Source organism: Gopherus flavomarginatus, chromosome 2 (genome assembly GCF_025201925.1).
Source record: "Gopherus flavomarginatus isolate rGopFla2 chromosome 2, rGopFla2.mat.asm, whole genome shotgun sequence".
NCBI classification, from domain to species: Eukaryota; Metazoa; Chordata; order Testudines; family Testudinidae; genus Gopherus; species Gopherus flavomarginatus.
The window spans coordinates 223858769-223876363 of NC_066618.1; the positions used below are offsets into that span (position 1 = coordinate 223858769).

Here is a 17595-nt window from a genome sequence, read left to right on the forward strand (position 1 = left end):
TCCCAACGTCTCTTTTAAGGACTCAAAGAGGAAGTGATGATTTGGTCCACCAATTAAGCCTAATGTTCAACAAACTAAACTTGATTTATTAATTTCTGATTCTACATTTTCTGTTTTTACCAAGCATTTTAACATAGTCCTTAAACCATATTAGTATTTTCATTTAGACTAATTCAGTTTGTCTCCTTTTTGTACCTTTTCCCATCAACATTTGTGATTATACTTTATTGTAATATCTTATGAGCTTTCACATACTTTTTATAGTTAAGATCACAATTAAAATAAATTTAGAGGCCCAGTTATTACAACAACACCAAGAATGGGATCCACGAGGACAGAACATCTAGGAAAAACATATTTGCTGTAATATAAGTAACCATTCTTTCTGCAAGTAGGATGTTGGGCATAAGCTGAATGGGAAGAGTGAGATTTGAGAGACCAAAGCTGTTGTCTGTGCAAATCCAGGGTTGTCTGTCATAAAACCTACTCTTTCAGACTGTGGACAAAAATCCTGTATTACAAATGGTGCTTTAAGCTTCTAGGGCCATGTAGTGAGACGGTGTGACTCCCTTCCATCCTAGAGAGGGAAGAGCCCATCCGGAGGCCAGAGTGGGTGGAGCTAGGGAGCTCTAAGCCCGCCCCTCAGAGGGTCAGGTGGCGACCCGGAAATATAAAGGCTCGCCCTCAGAGCTCAGTAAGGCCCCAGCCTCCAGGGAGGCCAGACACCTTCAGCCTAGTCTGCGACTGAGAAACCCCCGTGGCCCAAGGTGGCTACCAGGACTTGCCGGACCTGCCCAGTGCCTGCTTCCCAGAGGAGGTGCCAGACCTGCCCAGCGCCCGCTACCCAGAGGAGGTGCTGGACCTGCCCAGCGCCCGCTACCCGGAGGAGTTGCCGGATCTGCCGCTCGCCCACTGCCCCGAAGAACCCATGGTGCTGGATCCCCCGGAGGACACCACCATGACTCAGGTACTCCCCGAGGGGGAGTGCGGAAGTAGCCCGGGGCCAGCTGACCCTAGTGTGGCTGCAACACTACCAGAGCACATGTCAGTGTGTTGCAGCTAGGATCCCCACTGACTCAGCAGTGGGTCTTCTGCTGCTGCTAGGGCCTCGAGCTGGGATGCAGTGGAGTGGGAGGGCCTGCGTCCCCCCTGCCACCCAACTCGTGGGTGGCAGTCTCCCCCTCTCCCAGGCCTTGGAGGCTTGGGCCTACTGTTGTTGCTCAGCCCTGCCTGAGGGCCTGAGCACCTGACTCACTGTTGCCCCGCCCTGACCCAGGGGCTGGGTTTATTTCTATTGTACTATGGTTGCTTAGCCCTGCCTGAGGGCCTGAGTACCTGACTCATTGTTGCCCACCCTGACCCAGGGCCTGGGCTTATGGTGTTTATTCCAGTTACCGCCAGGGCCACCAGGAAAGGCTCCCATGGCCAGACTAATTCCCCAAACCTCAGCAGTGAGCAGTGAGCTGCTGTGGCTCCCCGCCGTGCTGGAAAGAGTTGAGCCCTGGCCAGCACCCCAACAGGCCAGATTCCACCACACTCACTCTTGCTAAATGGTACTTTACACCATGAGTAGTCTAACTGGTTTCAGTAGGACCGCTTGCCATGTGCAGAACCCTATGTGAGTAAATGTGGCACAGTCTAGCTCTGAGTTACAGTTTTTTTTACCATCAATTGCCTGTATATTGCAAGTATATTTTACCATCTTTACCTTCTATTGCCAGTTATGCATTTTCTGTTTAAACATTTTTTAATGAAAACCACATGCTCTGTAAATAAATATTTTAAACTTTAAATTGCTAGTTAAATTCTTTTTAGAAATACTGTAACTTTCTGGGTTCCATAAATCAAAGGGGCACTATCCAGCCTTGATAAACTTGGTGATTAAAAAGACTACAGTACTGCAAGCAACTGAATATGCAGCTTTGGAATAAGAGTATGGTGACAGAGACAAAATAGTGCAACATGCAGGGTAAGGGAATCCATGGCAATATATGTGGACTTTGCTAAGATATATAATAAAAAGACTAGGTCAGATTTCACTTCTACCAACTTTGACAGTGACCATTTAATATCAATTTTTCAAAATCTTGTATTCAGGTACATTTCATTTTGATCACAAATTACGTATTCTGCACAAGTTTAGGGCACAACTTTAAAGGTACATGTACACTGCACGCTTCTTTACTACCATGTAGAGTACGTACCTGCATAGCCCCTTAGCACGGACATAAATAGCAGTGTAGCTAGTGAGGCCTGGTTTAGGTAAGTAGAGTAAAGCCACACCTGAAGGGTGTGAGTATGTTTGTGAGTACATACTGTACATGCTCTCTACTTGCCCAAGCCTACCACCCATCTACCTACTATTTTTAATAGTGTAGTGTCCCACTGCCTTCCCACTTCTGGAATCTTTCCCCTCTGCAGGAAAAGACTCCGGCAGGAGGGAAAGGCTCTGGCAGGGAGAAGGCAGTGAGGAAAGTGAGGAAAGGCTTGGGTACTTGAGCAGCTCCCCACTGTGGAACCTCTCTCTGTGGCAGGGAAAGACTCCGGTGGGGGGAGCGAAGGAAGGCTCTGCCAGCTCTCCATGGCTGGGGCATTTCCTCTCCATGGCGCAAACACTGGTAGGAGGAAAAGACTCTGGCAGCTCTATGGTGCTGGAGCCCTTTCCCCACCACAGAGATAGAATCCGGAAGCAGGGAAAGGCTCTGCTAGCTCCTGCTGCTGGAGCCTTTCCCTGCAGCAGGGCCTTTCCCTGCTGCCTCCCCTTTGCCAAGTCTTTCCTCACCACAATGAAAGGCTCTGGCAGCAAGTAGCTGCTGAAGCCTTTCCCCACTGCCTCCCCTCCTCCAGAGCCTTTCACTGACACATGTTTCTGCACACCATATTGTGGACACAGCCTACCACCAGTGGTGTGTAATGTAGATGTAATCTAAGAAACCCAGAAGCAACTATAACTCAATCAACAATGCATTTTTTTCACATTAGGAGAAAGATGAATATGTATAAGGAGTCCACTTGAGCTACAGCCACTAATATTAGCAAGTCCTTCTCCCTTTTTCAATGCATATAACTTTTCTTACTTCCCTGGCAAATTATCCCATTTGTGAACTAAACTAAGCAGCTTCTGCATTAAAAGCCTAATCCTGCATAATTCAAATCAATTAATGATTTGCCATTGGCTTCAGTAACACAGGATTTGGCCCTAAATTATTTTATTGATGAAGTCCTGCTCATTCACAATACATAAAAAGCAAGAAAGAACAAAACAGCATTTAGGGCTTATTCAACTCCCTCTGAAGTCAATGGAAAGACTCTCACCATTGTCAATCGGAGTAGGATGTGGCCTTTAAACAGTGGGTTATTATATATATACACACACATATTATCCAAAATGGAATCAACATCAAATTGACACCTCTTCTTTCAGAAAAACAAACTTAAACAAAACTGCAAGTTTTTCAGAAACTAACAGTAGATTTGAGAAAGTTTATCCAAAAAAAAAATAGAGCTATCTTATTGGTAGATGTTACAGTGTATTTAATAGGACAGTGAACTGTCACTCTACAGCACCAACAGCCATCAGACAAAGTAAGAGCCATGTCACTCATAGTGCAAGCAGCGTCACAGGAAAAGGACAAATTTATAAAGTCTCTGCATAATTGTGCACCTACTTTGCATGCACAATTACCATAATTGCACATGTAAATTGGGTAACAGAATAATGGGAAAAGAAGGTGATTCAGTTAGATGTAAACTTGGGTTTCATATGCATAGGAGTGTCAGCCAAGGTTGCAGATGTAAAGGAGATATGCACCAAAGGGGGAAGACATTTGGAAAAGAGAAGTTTGAGATGGAGGCACTTCAAGAAGGTATGAAAGATAGGATTCAAACCAGGGGGAAAGACTGCTAGAGACATTGACTTTTTACTGAAGGAGCTCAATTGGGAAAAAGTAATCAGTAGTACTGGACCATGCACAAAGACCTAGTTCCAGCATGTTAAAAAGCAAGCGCTCAAAGTTAGCCCCTCCCTCCATATCCATAGTTAGGTACCTAAATAAGTGACAAAGTTTTCAAGAGCACTCAGTATTCCACAGCTCCATTGACCTCCTTTTCCTCTTTCTTGCCCAGGATTGTAGAAGTATCTGAGCTGCTAGCAAGGCTCGACTCTGGAGAATAACAGCTGCCTCTCAGCAGCAGAAAGGAATTGGAATGTTGCCAACTCAAAACAGAATGGAAACAAAAGAGGTTTGTGTTTGATTCCTAATTTTGAACCTAGGATATTTGAGTAGAGTCAAGGTCTTGCTAAATACATTTGCCCATCCTTACTTTTGCCCCATTGTACAAATTGGTATATATTTATATTGTCACACTCGACTTCAGGGCCAATACAAACAAAGACCTGCCAGGAGACAAAGAGGGAGATAAAAGATCAAGTCTATAGCTCTTGAGTCAGTGGAGGAAATACTCTATAAGGCATCTGCTCTGAACACTGGTATTTTTAACAGGTACATTTAAAGTCCCTGTCAAGGCCTAAAATTAGAATTACCAGGTTTATTATGGTTTATGGGTGCTCAAAAATAAATTTTTTCTGTAATTCCACTCTTCAAGGCTTGCCTTGAGATCAAGCAAGACAAATACTGCTTGGGGGCCTTGCATATCCTCATCAACCCACAGCCTGCTGTTCCCTTAGCAGGATTGGAGGGAGGGAAAGGTCATAGCATGATACTCTTCCCCCAGTCCCATCTCCAGCAGCAAGACAGAAGAAGAAGGCCTTAAGAACAAAGATAACAAGTGATTGCTTTGGGCCCCACATATCCTAAGCAACTTCCATGACAAGTTGTTGCTTGAGGTCTCAAACTTTACAAGGCCCTGGTTCTACCTATTTTCTCCATTCCTGTAAGCAGGAAAGGAACTGAAACCGAAGATTTCTCTTAACAGAAAGTAGACTTCTTATATATTACAGTACCGTGTGCTCACTAAAAGGGATCAGACAAGCAGAAATGAAGAGATTCTCGCATACTTCTGATCACAAAGAATTCAAATTACCTCTCTGCCACTCTGTTGGTGGCAGAGAGGTAATTTTTCTGTCCAATCTAAATGCCCTAATTTGGGAGATTGGTTATTTTTTCCAGAGTTCTATGGAGTAGTGGGACCCTATTTTAAGTCTTTTTTAAGGCACTGATCCTGGCAAAAGCCTTTACACATTTACCTTAATGCTCATGAGGTCTCAGTGACCTCAATGTTACTATTTTATCATAAAGCAAAGCATGGCTGTAAGACTTGCTGTATCAGGGCCACATTTCCTGCATCTCCATCTTGACAATATCTTCTTAAATAATTCATGGCACTTTTTTTATTATAATACTGTTATTCATTTTTGAAAGTACACTGAATACAAAGAGGTCAGTCCTAGAAAATCTAAACAGTTTTATTCATATGGGTTCCCTGTTACTTTAAATGGGACTAGTAATTAGAACTCTGCCCAGGATAGAAGTTCTGTTTTGTGAAGGATTTTGAGATTTGGCCTTGTTCCAAAACCTGAAAATTTTAAAGTTTTCCATGAAGGAAAATGCAAGGGGGGAAATTGTTTCAAGTCAATCAAAACATTTCTTTTCATTTTTTATTTTATTTTGTATTATATATTAAAATATGTATATTATAAAAATTAAAAAGAAAGTAATTGAGTCATTTTGTTCCAACAATGTTGAAATGCAACATTTCAACATGATCAGAAGTTTTTTCCAGTTTTCCTCTGAAATGAAATTCCAGTTAAATCAGCCTGATTACCTGAGTGTTTTGAATTTAACAAAATATGGTTCCATTAAGATTTCTCCGGTCAGCTGTACTCCTTATGTTCATAGAGGTTTGCAGGATCAGGCCCTGATGCAGAAGGCGGTTATATTTAAAACTCATATATTGAAAATCAAGTAAAAATATTGGACAAGCAACTTACACCCAGAGAAGGTAGAGGAAGTGTACATTGATGTAGAAGGGGGCTTCTTTAAATTACAGTCTCTTGCACCTTATTCTTCAGTGTGTCAGCCACAGCACCTTTGGCTCCCTGAGATCTACTTACGAACACTCTGCTGATGTGAGAGCCTGGTGCTCCGGTGCTAACTTTGTGGGGGGATTATTGTTACACTGCTATATAATTCATGTTGCTGCCAGGACAGAGTCTGTGTGGCTCAATTGTTAAGAGTCTGTTATGAATACATTGTATTTTTTTTTAAGTTTGCCAAGGATGCTCAGAGCCATCCCAGAAAGCATACCAGTTAAATACTGAACCATGGACATCTCACCAGTGCACTGATTATGATTGCAAATGGACAGGCAGTGTCATAGACCAAATCAACAAGTTGTTGGTACTGATTGGTCCCTCTCTGATCAGCATCAAAAACCTCTAACGTAGTACAAATATCACAACAGTTGCAAGAGATATATAGGCATTTATATGACATTTATAATCAATTGAGAAAGTAAAGTAATATTTTTCCTATGAAAAATAACATGGATCTCAGACTACAGCCTCCTGAACAAAGTAATCTAACTTTGGTTGAAGAACTGCTGATTGCCAGAGTGCACCTAGTACTATTGGTGTACAGTTATTGAGGACAGTGTTGGAACTGCAAGCTCTTGCTTTCAGAGTGTGTGGCGGGGGAAGGGGAGGGTACTTACCTTGTCCTGCTTGCTAGATAGGGGTCTCTGCAGGAAAGGGTGCAGAGTCAGTTTGGTAAGAGCCAGATTAGATCAAGATGGTGTGAGATGTGCATCTCTGCCTTAGAGAGCAGCCTGCTTTATCTCCCTCTGTTTTTGGTTCATGCATGTTTTCATTCCAAAATCAATATGAAGGATCATGGGCCTTGGAGTTGGTCCCACAGATCCCCAGGCATTACCAAGGCCACAACCACAACCCAGCAGCTCACCTAAGTAAGCAGGGAGAGGTCCAAAGAAGGGTTAGCTTGCAGAGGGCGCGACCCTCAAAGCTCCTGATCAGTAGAAACATCCATCACCCCGATTGGCTGAGGGACTCTATATAAACCAGGAAGCAACAACAGGAAGTTGTCTGAGCAACTAAAGGAATCCCTGGCTGGCTGCTACTACATAACCCCTCCCGCTTACCTGACTCCTGAGCTCTGCATTCCTGCCTGCTCCTCGTTCCCGCTACCCCTACTATTCTTGGTTCTTGTCCTCCTATCCCGGACTCCAGTCTACTCCAAGTTACTGCTGTCCTGCCCTGCTCCAGGCATCTGACACCGATTTCCAGCTCTGACCCCTGGCCATGCACCAGGGGCTTGGTACTTGATACTGTCTTCAGTTTTGACCCTTAGCTCCAACAGCTAGGAGTTACTCTGGCACCAACCACTAGGAGTGATCGCCCACACCCTGGTCATTGGATTCAGAAGATGTACACATTGACTTCCATGCTAATTTGCAAAGAGTAAGAAAGGCTCTTTTGTATGTAGAGAAATAATATTTTTGACAGAGATTTAGAACCCATAGAGCATAATTTATTGCAACTCCCTGAAGACAGTGATGCATTTGATCACCTACCTTCTTCAAAATGTATCAAAATTAGAAGCACAGAGAAGCTTTGGATGCTCTTTTGGTAAACAGAGCCAATAAATAATGAGCAGATACCATGGCCAGATGATTCCATAGATCCCATCAATAAATTTAAGATTACTGGATACTTTGCTTTGGCATTTATAACACCATTTCCTACAACTGCTGTGGATTTATGTTCACACAGAGTTAAGATTGTCAATCCAATATTTCAAATATTTGATGTTTGAAAGAGATGGACCACACTTCAGCAGGGAACAGTGTGAGTAAAAGAGAATAGATTGAACAGTCTAAACATACATAAACAAAACAAAGAAGACTGAAAGCGGCGCCCCCAAGTGGAAAAAAACAAATATTTTACAATTGCTCTCTGTGGGGTATTGACACCTACTGGCACACACTTTGCAGTGAGCTCTTGCACATGGTGCAATTTTTTGGGACATCTGACACTGTTCTTCATGTTAAGTGCAGCTGATTTGCGCTGGCCTGAACGATATTTAATGGTAGATCCAGAAACAGAACACTTAGCAACGCCAGAAAATATATCAAACAGAAGGATTTCAAAACTTCTTAACAAATATCCATTTTTTTACAGTTCTTCCAAGATCAGCCTGACTTCTTTACAAATAAATCATTGTTAAGGAATCTTGTATCACACCAACTTTCAAGACTAGAAGTCCCCATATCTTTGGTGTTTTGTGGCTCAATGAAGCACTCAATGTTTCTCTGCTTGATAGTGCTGACTAAGAACAGTGGTCAATGATAGCAAAATATTTGAGCAACACTGATGACAATGCATCCTCATGTTGACATTCCAGAAGCTGTCATGCATGCATGTAAGTGATACTATTGGGAAATAAAATGCCATGAAAAAGTTTACATATAGCTTATAGTTGTTGCTAATGGCATGCCTATCTATAAGAAAAAAACAGTAATGAAGAGTTATATTGTAAGTTCCCCTTTCACTTACAAGATACCTGGTCAAGACTGAAGGCAAGTGGCAACGTAAAACTCCAAGAAATGATTCTTTGGTGAACTGGCACAATAGATTTGTATATGAACATTATTGACAAGACAACACTAATACACAGTGCATCCTGTTCATTGATGCTATATTCAAATACATAACTAAATATGAGTAAAAGGGGAGCTCAGGTCAAGAGCCCTAAAGCAATTGTTTGGAAATGTTCTAAGTAATGATGTAATGGATGGTGATATTGCAAAAACTGCAGTACAATTTCCCCCCCTAAAAACTTGCTAGGGACGAGACTACTTAGCCCAAGTAACATTTCAGTGGGCTGGCCGTTGTTTCATTACAGCAGGACATTTGAATCAGTTAATGTTCAGTCAGAACAGTCACTAGCAATCCACACAGAAAGCCAAGAATTTTATCTACAGAATCCAGATTTGGAAAATAATCCAACCAAATGCAAGAAAATTGTTCTCAAAATAAAAAAAAGACAAAGCTGGGTTAAATGAAGGAACACTTGATGATGTTAGATTTTTTGTGCGTTAAACCATGTGAAAATACAGAGCAGAATGATTATTATTGGCAGTAAGTCGTTTTGAAGATACTGTGGTGAAACTTAGAGGAAAGGGCAAACAGATTCACTACATGGAAAGATAATTTCAAGACAAAAGTTTAGCAAGAGTTCCAGTTGTTAGAAATTCCAGTAGTCAAGGATAAATATAGTTGGTGTTGAGGAAAATCCTTTTCTTCATGAATGGCTGGTTGTTTCTGATGTGGGACCAAACGGACTAACTGGACATGCTGAAACTGAAATGCATGGTATATAGATCTCAGTCATGACTGGAGCACCACTTACAGATTACAACAATTCAGGTGACCTTTGATTTTAGCACCTACAGCAAAAACAAATGATAATGTTCAACAATATGAAATGCCAAATGTGATTTTTTTCTGCACAAAAGAACAGATTTTAGATTTACTACAGTAGCAAATAGTAATATAACCAATGAGACAAAAAAAGTCATAATCAAAGGGAAAGCTGGGAGCAGTAAAAGCACTGCGATCAAATCTATTACTTCCACTTTGAACAGTGAATTTGAGTCTGAAAGAGTTTTACTGATTGTATCAACTGGTGCTGCAGCTGTAAATGTTTCTGAAGCCACTAATCATTCTGCTCTGCATGCTAGGATCAATAAAAATTTAAGAGCTAGACAGTGAATCACCTCAAAAGTTATAAAACAGTTTGGGAAATTATAATTTTATTATCATTGATGAAATGAGTATGGTAGGCTGATGAATGCTAAAAAAAAAAAAGATGTGAGATACAGACAAGCAATGCCACAGATGTCAACCAAATCATTTGGAGAAATGTTTGTTTATTTGTGTGGAGATTTTGAGCAGTAGACATTATTTCCTGATGGTCCATTCTATGGGGCTGCTCTCAGAGACAATTCATAGGATCAAGTATCGAGTAACTTTTTAGAAATTTTGAAAATGCTTCTTTCTTTCCTTACCTCATGAACAGCAAGGTATGGCCCCACAAATATTTAGAACAATCTTGGATAGTTTGAGCTTGGGTGAAAGCATATCAGAAGACTGGCCAAAACTAATGCAGTGGGGGAAGTCTAATCTTTCTGTGGAAACAGTCACTAGATTTTTGAATGAGAACAGACTATTTCCTCAAATGGATTTACCCTTGAAATACTGCAATCTCTGGAGACTCTGATTGCTTGAATACCTGCAAAACACAATAATGCAGCCACTGCTATAGGAGGCTATGATGCAGCACAAGGACTAGAAGCTAAGCTGTATCTTGGCACTGGTAGCAGAGTTATGCTAAAAACAAATTTATGGACAGAAAAAGGAATGGTCAGTGGTGCTCTTGATATAGTTACCAAGCTGGTGTATGAGCTGGAGTGCAAACCATGAGAAGATAAGCTCACAATAGTTTGTGTAGCATTTGATAAGTACACAGGACTGACTTTACAAAATGTAGTACTCATACCACTGATTACCTGGTACTAGAAGATCAGAAATGTAGCTTTCTGTACAAGCCAATTTCCTTTGATTTTGGCTTGGGCTGTGACTATTCGTAGGTTGCAATGTCTCACATTATCAAAAGTTGTTGAGGTCTGCCAGTACAAACTTGTAGCAAGTTGCACATACATAGTCCTTTCAAATGCCAAAGGCTCGAGGGGGTTATGTTGGACCCTAGTTTAAATTATTCATGGATACAAAAAACTTGAAAATATTAAAATGATAAAAAAAAAGTGAAGAAATGAAGCAGCTTAGATGACTTAAATCAAATTTAGGTTTAATGGCACTATCCTGCAAAATTGCTACAGGTTATAGTCTATGCATAAAATGTCACTATATATGTTGGGACTGGGGGATTTTTTTTTAAATCTGAAAAGCCATTTTCACTTAAAGAATTGGATAACGTGAAGGTTGGCCTACATATCAGTGTTTGTGTGACCCTCAATAATTACATAAAATGCCAGTGCTGCCTTTCACCCACATCCCATGCAGGTGACACATTATACATTAACCCACACGGACTAGATAAACAACAATTTAGTAAACTACTGAGTCAAACTGTGACCAGATGCTAGAGGGTTGAATGGGGAAAAGAATGCAGTGAGTAATTAAATCCCTGTGCAAACAAAGATTACCAGCTCAAAATGATGAACCTACATTTCTTCTCCTGACACATGTCAGCCACAAGAAGCAGCACCCTCTTCTCCATTACAACTACCAGGCTTCTATGTCCACAAAAATGGCCTCAGGAGTTTGAAATTATTCAGTTCCCTAGCAATGCCCCTCTGCCATGGACATTGGCCAAACCGGACAGTCTCTACACAAAAGAATAAATGGACACAAATCAGACATCAAGAATTATAACTTTCAAAAATCAGTCGGAGAACACTTCAACCTCCCTGGACACTCAGTAAAAGACTTAAAAGTGTAAATTCTTCAAAAAAAAACTTCAGAAATAGACTCCAAAGAGAAACTGCAGAACTGGAATTAATCTGCAAACTGGACATCATCAAATTAGGCCTGAGTAAAGACTGGGAGTGGATGGGTCACTATAAAAACTAAAAACTAATTTCCCCCTACTGTTACTCACACCTTCTTGTTAACTTTTTGAAATGGGCCACCCTGATCACCACTACAAAACTGATTTTTTCCTCCTGTTGATAATAGCCCACTTCAACTGAATTGTCTCATTAGAATTGGTAATGCAACCCCCATCTTTTCATGTACTATGTATATAATCTTCCTACTGTATTTTCCACTGCAGGCATCTGATGAAGTGGGTTTTAGCCCACAAAAGCTTATGCCCAAATAAATTTGTTAGTCTCTAAGGTGCCATAAGTACTCCTAGTTATTTTTTCAGTTCCCTAAAGCACCACAACACAGAAATCTTACAACTAATGTAGTTGCAAGTCAAAAGAACAACCGTAGCCCTTTTCTGATAGGCATGCCAGACAAGAGAGAGAGCTTGGGATCTTCACTGCCTTTTGAAAGGGAGATCCAAAGAAGTGCCCAGGAAAGCCTTCTCACTTTTCCCTCCATGCCTTTTGCAATACTGAAAATCAACATAATCCCTTCCCCTCATATAGAAACATGAGACTCGCAGCACAGCTCTGAGAATAGCTTTTTTTTAAAAAAAATTAACTGCTGCAAAGCCAGCTAGAAGAAAACACGGGGCCAAGCCAAATTGTGCCTTTAGATACTTGTTCATAATCCCACTGCAATCAATAGGAGCCACATGCAGGCTTCTAGGGAAAGAACTGTGCCTACTACACTAAATAGACTGCACACAAAGTTAGAGGCAATTGAATTTAACATTTTTTTGGCCAGTGAGGGAAGAGGATAATAGATAAGCAGATTTAAAACAGTAAATGATAATCTGCATATCCCACATTTCAATACCACTATTTTAAAATTAGCGAAAACTGTGAACCTAAAATTTTGAAAGAAAAATATTCTTTAAAATTACATGTTGACATATTTAAATGACAAGAACAGAGACATTATTGAAGAGACTTTGAGTTTATGTCTCAAAAACTAATAAAACAAAACCTTGCTTCTGCTATAAAATATATGAATTCTTAAATGGTGGGCCCGTTTTACTTGTGAACTCTCTCCTCAGCTCTGCCCAGCTTAGGTTCCTTTGAATATATGTTGCTTGAACACATTTTAGAAGATTTCAAGAGATGTAAAAACATCAAGAGATTTAGTGCCTCACCACTGTGAAACAAGATCCCCACTAATGTTAGAATAATTGCTTATTAATAACATGCAAGTGACAAATATCTGATTAAGAGACTCAGCTGCATCGTGGCAGAAGGGTAGTAAAAGCTATGAACTGTGATATCTTGTGACTTGTGCTATCACTGTAATGAGATTCCTGCTAGGACACAGCAAGATTTATCATTTTATCATATTTATGGATGCTAAGATAGCCAAGTCGTCTGAGGTACAGAGGGCTGCCTGGGAGGTACACAGGCCTGTTGAGAGAAATTTGGGGCCTCAGTACACCATGTTCATAGGGGTCCTCCCCCTCCCATTTCCTTTTATTTACACAGACATTACAGACATTTTGGGGGAGTGGGCCCTGAGCTCAGAGCTCTGGTACAATTGTCCCCTTTTCCTCCCCCTTGTCAGTGCTGGAAATGCAGAATCTCTTACGTACGTTTCCCTGCAACGGGATCCATATGAAACATGGAGACCAAGCATCCATTGACTTCAATAAGAGTAGGATCAGAATGGAAGTGGACGCTGTGCTGTGTGAGCTTTTTAAATAAAGTAGACAAATTTCAAGAAAAGAGAATTCCTATTAATTAGTTCTATAATCTCTTGACCTTACAACTCCTGTGTGGTACCACAATAACTCAAATGAGCAGAGATTAAGGTCCAACTGGTCTGAAACATTTTGATTTGGCTCAACCTGACCAAAAAATGAAATATTTTGTTTTGATTTTCCTGACAGAAAATTGAAAGATTTCAGAAGAAGTTTAACTTCTCATGACAAATTTTGATTTTTGTGGAAACAGCATTTTCCCTTGAAAAAAGCAATGACTGAAAATTCCTGACCTGTGCTTTGGGAGAAGAAATCTATGTGTAGATTCATCAAGAACACTATATGTGGAATCTCTGTAAGGGAGAGTGCTGCAAGTGTACCTGTTCTGGATACATACTTTGGGACTTATTCAGGCACCCATATTTATTTTAACTAGTACCTTACTAATGCAAGAAATTCCATCCATGCAGTTACTAAAGTGTGTGTAGAAATATAAACTAGAAACCCAACTCCCTTAGTGCAGCAACAAGAAAATCAGACAAATTCAACATCCACGATAATCAGTTCTCAGAAATATTGTAGCCAACTTTCTGAAATGGGTACAGAGAGAATTCATAAGACTAACTCAATATAAAGCTCATAAGAGAAAATAATTGCCTTTAAAGCTCTCTGAAATACCAATCCAGCAAAAATTCACTCAGCCATGTCCCACAGAGAGGTTAAAGACTGAAAAAAGCAAGTCACATGATCTCAGCATGAAAGAAATTCCTACAAATTGCTTACCTTGTATTAACAAAGAGACAAATCTGCTACATTCATGCCATTAATGGTCTACAATTTTTGTAAATCTACAGACAGCTATGTTAAGTGGCAAAAATTTCAATATGTTGTTTGCAGTGTTGTAGCCACGTTGGTCCCAGGATATGAGAAAAGACAATGTAGGTGAGATAGTATATTTTATTGGATCAACTTCTGTTGGCCAAAGGTATAAGCTTTTGAGTTACACAGTTACACACTGTATTTGAGCTCTGTGTAGAGCTCCAGGTCCAAAGAAGAGCTCTGTGTAGCTTGTACCTTCGGCCAACTGAAGTTGGTCCAATAAAAGATATTACCTCATCTGTGTTGTCTTTCTCAATATTTCAATACACAGCTAAGTACAGAGGACTGAAAGCCTGCAGTAAGTTCTCTAATAAATATTTCCCTGTGTTTCTTAATTTTGTAGGATTTTTGAAAAATAAATACTTCCATTTTAAATTGAAGCAGCAATTTCTGTGAGCTCTTTCCAATTAAAACTTATGCATTAGACTTCCTGTAATCCTCTCCTTCAACATCCCTTCTCTCCGTGGCATTTGTGTGGGTTCTCCATCGCTATGTCTGGCTTTGACTCAAAAGCCAGCCTTGATAGAGACCTAATACTTTAGTACCTTTCCCTTATTTATTCCTAAATTCCTCTCTTTGTAGTAGATATATACTATTGATGCACTTATCTGAATGGACAACAAATGTCCTTCAGGAGTAGCAATGTTATTACTGTTACTGTAATAGCCAGGAGAATTTGTTTGTAGAGAGGAAAGCTGTTTCACTAACCAAATCAGGGCTCAAGTCTGCCACCTTCCGAGCACCACTGGCAGAGGGCATAAAATTTCTGAAGATCCTTCATCTCCTCCACTGGGGACTCAGGTCTCTGGCATGGCAACACACTGAGGTCTACAGTTTTTATGGTAAAAAGTGGAAAACAGGCTGTTTCATTAAATAGACTGTGTGCGTAAATTGAGTTTTTGCAAAAAACCAAAATATTTTAGATGTATGGAAATATCTGCTTTTTAGGAATTGAAAACAGTTCTTCCATGTCAGAGCAATTTTTAATAAATGTTAAGACAATTTTTCTAAAAACTGTGCTATACTACTATTGTTAATTACTATGAAGTTCTCTCATTAATAAGAAAAGAAGAGACATGAGAGAGAAAAAATAGTATATACATATTTGTTTTGAAGTTAAGTTTTTGTAGATTTCAAAATAACCAGAACTTTTAAATAAATAATCAACATGAAATTTTATTACACACAGTGTGAAAAATCCATATGCTGAATATTTGAAACATTCATATTTTGTTTACTTGCTTATGAATGTCTAAACTATGCCCACAAAAATAAACTTTGAGAGAAAATTGACAGTAAAAATAAATGTCAACACCAGACATTTCAGAGTTTATTGTAACCTTCATAACTTAAAAAACTAGAAGACTTAAGCTTTATCTACTAAAAGTGGAAGACAGGACCACATAAAAGAAAAGCTAGAACAGAAAAAAAAATAGACCATCGAACAATTAAAATACACCCTTTCTATCCCGCAAAATACAGAGATACAGCCACATTTTCCATGTTGTATCATGTCAAGTCATAACAGCATCACATAAAGTAAGCTAAATAAAAAATTTTTGTTTTAACTCTTCCTTAGAGAAAAACTGGTATTATAGTGGGATTATCCATTTAATAAACTTTTCATTTTTCTGTGCAGGTTTTAAATGAAGAACACAAATCATTGTTGAAACCTTCCTTCTAAATTTTCATGCTTAAAATGCATAGTTCAGCATTTTTGCAGTTGAGGATTGTAGTAGCACAAATAGGTTCCCTCACGCTTTTTATTTTTCAGCACACGGGAATTCTTAAGTGTGCATTATATTGCATACACAACTGCATGCTCACTACAATTTGTAAGGCATCTTCATCACTTGTCCAGTTTTGCACAGCAAATGAGACACGCTTACGGTTTTCAGGTGTGCATCTCAAGGTTTTAAAAATTTACCCCCTAGTTTTCTAAAGAGCTAAAGCTTGTCATCAATATTTGAAATACCACCTCAACTAGCAAAACATATTGCTATTCCAGAAACAGCCTCCTGCTGTCATTCCACTGTTGGCATGGGACAGTTTTCAACAGGACTTAGAAAACCTCATTCAATATTCCACTCTAGAGGAGCCAACACTTACTGTGAATTCTGCTCTTCAACTTAAATACCAGTGTCTGTGGCAGGCCAATTCTATCATTGCAGATACAGCATCCCTCAGGCGAGGTCCAACCTTTCTCTCACAGTGCACCCAGGGATTAGCTTGACTTCCCCTAAATTCTCTCCACTGCACAGTAAGAGCTAATCTTTCCTGTATGAAGCAGGAGATGGTGTTGCTATGACAACTGAGCACATTCTAGCAATGGGACTACTGAGATGAGCTGAAAAGACGACAGTGAAACATGCACTCAGCCTTCCTCCAGGGCTATGGGATTCTTCCTCTAGGATTTAATTCCCCAACAAGTTTACTGACAGGCTGGGATGTTGATTATCTATGTACTTTGCTACAGGGAGATTACTAGTTAAGAATATGGTTGGAAGATCACGGCGTTATTTAATGAAGCTGCCATTCCTAGTTATGTTAAATTGCTGATTTTAAATGCAACATAGCTGTTTTTAAACCACTACATGTTCATAAACATTAGCCTATGCTTAGTCCGCACTAACATCTCAGTGTAAAAAAGAGAAATAAAGTCACAAGCCAAGTCCTTCAACTTTTGTTTTCCTATTTATTATCCATATACTATTTCTTTTAAGATTAGATACTCTCTCTCACACACACACACAGAGCTCAGCATCAGTGTTTGAAGTGCTAAGGTTTCCGGAGGTGGGGGAGGGGATGCTGACAAAAGCAAATCTCAGCAGCCACATTTCTCATATAAATCAGAGAATAACCGCAATAAGCTTAGGGAGCCCTGTTCATCAAGGAAAAAGGAAATTGAGTAATCCATATTGTAAATATCAGATATTTACTGCTGCAGAATGTCTGACTACATTTTAAACACTTTTTCCTCAATGAAAAGACAAAGATTTCAGAATCTGTATATTTTTATTATTTGCACATTTTTAAACATTCAATCTTAAATTAAAATAGAAACTTGGCACGAAAATTGAATTGCCTTTATAAAAAAACCTTAACATTTTATTATTGCATACCTCCAGGCGATCTGAGCACAATCATGTCTTCTTCTCTTATCTCAACCAAGGTCATATGCCAAGGAGCCGTCACCTCCAAGAGTCAGCAATTTAGGATACTATACCACAATTAATGGAATTTTCACCCATCCATTTATATGGAACCGATTTCACTACTCCTTGAGGTTTCCATTATCACGCTCTTGTCTCATTCCCCTCGACTATGTGCCATGTGCACTACTATATACATGTTGCAGCAACTATGGTATGCCACACCT

General features: G+C 39.8%; 1 protein-coding gene across 4 annotated transcripts in view; it reads right to left on the minus strand.

Moving 5' to 3' along the window:
• Nucleotides 1–17595, minus strand: part of NOL4 (nucleolar protein 4) — a 284810-nt gene that overhangs the window by 124953 nt on the left and 142262 nt on the right. Inside the window, exon 1 of one of the 4 annotated variants that reach the window (XM_050941993.1) lies at nt 16326–16458. The exons of the other annotated variants lie outside the window; for them this stretch is intronic. The gene's annotated coding sequence lies outside the window, so the exon portion shown is untranslated. Of the gene's footprint in view, nt 1–16325; nt 16459–17595 lie in introns of those variants that run through there. 4 annotated transcript variants of the gene reach the window in all.